The sequence below is a fragment of the Emys orbicularis genome, chromosome 5 (genome assembly GCF_028017835.1).
Source record: "Emys orbicularis isolate rEmyOrb1 chromosome 5, rEmyOrb1.hap1, whole genome shotgun sequence".
NCBI classification, from domain to species: Eukaryota; Metazoa; Chordata; order Testudines; family Emydidae; genus Emys; species Emys orbicularis.
The window spans coordinates 122539072-122545071 of NC_088687.1; positions in this window are offsets into that span (position 1 = coordinate 122539072).

The following is a 6000-nucleotide window of genomic DNA, read 5'->3' on the forward strand; positions in this document are numbered from 1 at the left end:
ACTGTCTTTGAGGATGCCAGTCTTCCTGGTGCCCACCAGAAAGAGTCTCCTTGTATAAAAGTCCTTGTTCTACAACAAACCGGGATCGGTTAGAAGAGCTGAGAGGCGGTGGGGTGCTCCGTGCCGCCGCCCAAGCTTTCTGAAGGCTGTCATCTGCTTCCTGCTCGGCCTGGAACTGTTCCCTTGATGCTGGAGACATCAGTTCCTCCTTGGACTGTGGACTGGGGCTTGGTCCCTCTGGAAGCGATGTAGGGGCTGGGGTTTTTTCCATTGACTGTGAACCGCTGCCCGCTGGTGCACTATGTGGTATCTCAGGCTCTGGCTGAGCCTCTTGGGTAGGGTTATCTGCTGCTTCCGCCAGTTTAGGCTCGCTGGTGCCCTCTGGCATTGGAGTTGTAGACGGGGTTGCAAGCGCTGGACTCAGTGCTGGCAATGGTTCTGGTGCTGGTTGCGTTGCCAGTTCCGGTTCTGGGACTGGCTTTGGCTGGGTCTCTGGGATTGGATCCACTACGGCTGTTGCAGTCGTTGGCAGGGGATCCGGTTCCACCACCTGTGTTTGGGTCTCTGGTAACACAGACGGGGTCCTGGTGGACGGCTCAGGAACAGGGATGGGGGTGAAAGCTTGCTTAGCCTGGCTGCGGGTGACTATTCCCACCCTCTTGGCTAGCTTCACATGGTTAGCCAAGTCTTCCCCCAGTAGCATGGGAATGGGATAATTGTCATAGACTGCAAAAGTCCACATTCCTGACCAGCCCTTGTACTGGACATGCAACTTGGCTGTAGGCAAGGTTACAGACTGTGACACGAAGGGTTGAATTGTCACTGTAGCCTCCGGGTTGATGAGTTTGGGGTCCACTAGGGATTGGTGGATAGTTGACACTTGTGCCCCAGTGTCCCTCCAAGCGATAACCTTCTTTCCGCCCACTCTCAAGGTTTCCCTTCGCTCCGAGGGTATGAGAGAGGCATCTGGGTCTGGGGTTCTTTGGTGTGATTGGGGTGTAATGAACTGTAATCGGTTGGGGTTCTTGGGGCAGTGAGCCTTTATATGCCCCAGTTCATTACATTTAAAACATCGCCCTGCTAAGGTATCACCGGGGCGATGTTGGTTGATGGAGACTGGTGTGGTGGGGTGAGAAGGCGTCTGGGGTTTCCCTTGGGATGTGGGTGGGGCCTTGGGTTGTCCCCGGTGATAAGGTTTTGTTTCGGTTTGCCCCTTCTGATATTCGCTCCAACTGCTACTAGCTTTTTTCTTTTCTGTCACCTCCACCCATTTGGCTCCAATCTCCCCCGCCTCGGTTACAGTTTTGGGCTTCCCATCTAGGATGTACCTTTCTATTTCCTCAGGAACACCCTCTAAAAACTGCTCCATTTGCAATAGGAAGGGCAACTCTTCCGTAGATTTAACATTTGCTCCTGATATCCAGGCATCCCAATTTTTCCCAATGTGGTAGGCATGTCGGGTAAATGACACATCAGGTTTCCACCTTAGGGCTCTGAACCGCCGACGGGCATGCTCAGGTGTTAGCCCCATTCTGATTCTGGCCTTGTTTTTAAAAAGTTCATAACTGTTCATGTGTTCCTTAGGCATTTCAGCCGCCACCTCTGCTAAGGGTCCACTGAGCTGCGGCCTCAGCTCTACCATGTACTGGGTTGGAGGGATGTCGTATCCAAGGCAGGCCCTTTCAAAATTTTCTAAGAAGGCCTCAGTATCATCGCCTGCCTTGTAGGTGGGGAATTTCCTGGGATGGGAAGTGGTACCTGGAGAGGAGTTGTTAGGATGGTCTGATGCACCCTGCCTAGTCCTTGCTGCTCCCAGTTCCATCTCTTTTTCTTTCAGCTCCATCTCTCTTTTATGGGTCTCCTGTTTGGCTTTTTCTTCTCTTTCATGGGCCTCCTGTTTGGCTTTCTCTTCTCTGTCATGTTTGGCTTTTTCCAGCTCCATCTCTCTCTTGTGGGCCTCCTCTTTGGCTTCTTTTTCGAGTTTTTTAATTTGAAGTAGTCTCTGATGTTTTTTTTCATTTTCTTCTGCTTCTAGTCTGGCCAGTTCTAGTTTGCTAGCTGCTTCACTGGTAGTCATTTTCCTGCTTTCCTGTGCTGGGCCACACCCCTCTGCAGTTGACTGAAACTGGGATGTATTTAGCTCAGGCTCCTGCTGAGTGCTGCTGAGTTAACAGAGACTTTCTAACTAGCTACTTCCGAGGATGTAAAAAGAAAAAAAAAACAATTCAGATTGTAAATTACCTTTACCAGATCAAAGTTTGCTCACTTATTGAACCGTTCTCTTAACAAAGGACCTTGTTAAAAAAAACTTAACACCTCTGCCTTCAGGCAAGGAGAGATAAGATATGCATCTACCTTCAGCTCTGCTTTCCAAGCAGCTAGAAGGAAAAAAAAATCTTACTGGCTTTTGGGTTTAAAACGATCCCACCGCTGCCACCATGTCAAGGCTGTATCCCCACTTTGAACTTTAGGGTACAAATGTAGGGGCCTGCATGAAAACTTCTAAGCTTATCTACCAGCTTAGCTCTGGTCCGCTGCCCCCATCTTAAGAATTCCCTCCCTGGGAAGCCTTGAGAAACCTTTCACCAATTCCCTGGTGAATACAGATCCAAACTCCTTGGATTTTAAACAAGGAGAAATTGACCCTTCCCCCCTCCTTCCTTTCACCAACTCCTGGTGAATACAGATCCAAACCCCCTTTGGATCTTAAAACAAGGAGAAATCAATCAGGTTTTTAAAAAGAAGGCTTTTAATTAAAGCAAAAGGTAAAAATCATCTCTGCAAAATCAGTATGGAAAATAACTTTACAGGGTAATCAAACTTAAAGAGCTCAGAGGAATCCCCTCTGTCTTAGGTTCAAAGTATAGCAAACAAGATAAGCACTCTGGTAAAAGGTACATTTACAAGTTGAGAAAACAAAGTAAATCTAAGACGCCTTGCCTGGCTTTTACTTACAATTTTGAAATAAGAGAGACTTGTTTAGAAAGATGGGGAGAACCTGGATTGATGTCTGGTCCCTCTCAGTCCCAAGAGCGAACAACCCCTTAAACAAAGGACACACACAAAAGCCTTTCCCCCCCCCAAGATTTGAAAGTATCTTGTCCCCTTATTGGTCCTTGGGGTCAGGTGTCAGCCAGGTTACCCGAGCTTCTTAACCCTTTACAGGTAAAAGGATTTGGAGTCTCTGGCTAAGAGGGATTCCATAGCACTGTACACAGGAGAGCTGTCACCCTTCCCTTTATAGTTATGACAGGCTAGGACCCCAAAAGACCCTAAGCATTACAATGCTCAGTGTTGCAATGCCTCACTGATCGGTGCCTTGCTGCCTGGTGGAATCCATAGCCCCAAGTTAGGGGTCCAGGCTTCCTGCACAATGCCAGGAGAGAATTAGGCACCTAAGAATAAGATCCATAGAAGCCACCCTACTGACTGGGGAGCCTCTTAAGCTAGCCAATAGGAAATACTGAGGCATGTGGCCTAAGCCCCATCCTTCAAGGGGAGTTAGGCACCGAACTCCAGGCCAGACGGAGGAGCCTGTCTCTGCCTGTGATGCGCTCCTGGAATTAGGTGCCTAACCTGGTTTTTTTACAAGACATGGAGGAGGAGAAGGTGGGGAGAACACCACCGCCTCCCTTATTACTTTTAGCCCAGTAAAGTAATGGGATGAGGGAGACCCAAGTTCAATCCTCCCCTCTTCCTGGTGAGGGGAAACAATTTGAACTAGGGTCTGCCGCCACCCAGGCTAGCACCCTAAGCACTGTGTTATAAGATAATTGTATTTCCTGTTGAAGCTGTTCCATTGTATAAATAATAGGCAGTAGGTAAGAGAGAGAGAACAATGCCATAGCCTAGGGGTGAGGACAGGAGTGGGGAGACTCAGGGTCCAGACCCCCTTTCCAATGACTGTCCCACCCCCTCCCCTGGCTGTTTTGTGGGGAGGTTAGGAATGTTCAGGCCCTGCAGATGAGCTAGGCAGGAGAACGCTTAGTTTGAGGATTGCGCTGGGGCTTAGGCCTGAGATAGGAGGCTGGATGCCTAGGCTGAGGTGGTTGTGCACATGCTCACTGGCAGCAACTTAGGTGTCCAGGGAGCTTTTACAGTGGAAATTTAGTACCTAAGGTGCTAGGTGAGTTAGGCAGCCAGTGAGAATCTTAGTGGCACCTAAATGTTGAACTTCGCCATCTGAAGTGGCAGTTAGTGGCCTAAATACTTTTGTGGATCTAGTCCCCCGCTCCATTATTTTACCTCCCACTAGCATTTGGAACAGTTTCCTTCACGCTGACTCCAATCCTTCAAATTCTTCCTGAAGAGTCACTCCTTTCAGCTAGCTTTCTACCCAGAAGCACCCACCCCTGCTTTACCTCACCTCATAGTCCTTAATCATTATTCCATAACATGAGCTAAGTTAAAGAAAGCATAGATCACAGACATGTCCAGCGTACCTGCTCCATCCCCAGTTTGATGTTGCACATCTTCTTTTGTTCACATTTTATCTAAGTGCATGGAGCTAATCACTAAGTGATTTGGCCACTTTGTTAGCCAGACTTTCATTCATTTGTTTATCTCAATTTCTGTTTTCTCTCTCTCTCCTTCTCTGTGTTTTTCTCAGCTCTTCCTTTCTCTCATGTCCTTTCACATTCCTAGTTGTCTGTTGTCCCTGCTCCCATCATCTGCTGTATATCCCACTACACGCTACCATGCTTTTCCTAGTCCTTTGTTTTACACTCTCTTCTGCCTCTATATAGGGTTTTATAATGAAACCCAACACCAGAGCCGTCTCGTCCATAGGACGGACCGGGCCCCGTGCCTTGGGGGGCCCCATGCTTTGGGATGTGGGGTCCAGGGCAGCCTGGGAGGTTAGTGGGGGGCCTGGCACCGGCAGCAGTGAGCAACCCAGCCCAGCCCCCCTCCCCCCCCTTCTCCGCCCCACTGGGTCCCGGCATCACTCGGGGAAAGGGGCAGAAGCTGGAAAGAGGCGGGGCAGGGGTTTGGGGGAAGAGGTGGAGTGGGGGCAGGGCCTGGGCCAGAGGGGGTGGGTTGTCCCAGGCCCCTCACCCCCCTAGGGATGGCCCTGACTAACACTGCAGTATCTGAGCAGATCTTGCAAGCTAATAATCAAATATCACACCATGCTACTCATCCCTATTTCTTCCCCTATTCTCTTTTATATTGACTCCTTCTATCATGTATTTTCTCTGTCCTCTTCCTTTCTGTTGTTTGCTGCCTTCCCTCTCTCCCAAGTGTCCTAATCTCTTTCCCCACTTCCTTTTAGATCTTCCAATATGCTTTTACCTCCTCCTCCCTCTATCTCTGCCCTCCTGCCTTTCCCAGGGCTGTTCTGAGCAATTTCCCACACCCACCCACCCACCCACATGGCTCTCATCTCTGTTCTCTTCACCTCTGGTTCCCTCACTAATCTGAGCCTGGGCTGTGGGTTATACTGGCACCTCCTCATCTGCCACTAATAGGGTTGCCAACTTTCTAATGGCACAAAACCGAACACCCTCGGTCTGCCCATGCCCTGAGGCCCCGCCCCCTCATTACATTCCCCCTCCCTCAGTGGCTCGCTCTCCACCACCCTCACTTTCACTGGGCTGGGGCAGGGGCTTGGGGTGCGGGAGAAGGTGAGGGCTCCGGCTGAGGGTGCGGGGGCTGGGAATGAGGGGCTTGGGGTGCAGGAGGGGCTCCAGGCTGGAGGGTGGGGCCGAGGGATTTGGAGTGCGGGAGGGAGCTGCGGATTGAGGCAGGGGGTTGGGGAGCAGGAGGGGGTATGGGCTTTGGGCTGGGGGTGCAGGCTCTGGAGTGGGGCCAGGGTAGTGCTCCAGGTTTGGGGGGCTCAGGGTGGGGGCAGGGGGTTGGGGTGTGGGCTTACCTTGGGAGGCTCCCAGTCAGTGGTGCAGTGGGGCTAAGGCAGGCTTCCTGCCTGTTCTAGCTCCATGCTGTGCCCCGGAAGTGGCCAGCAGCAGGTCCGGCTCCTAGGCGGGGGGCCAGGAGGCACCA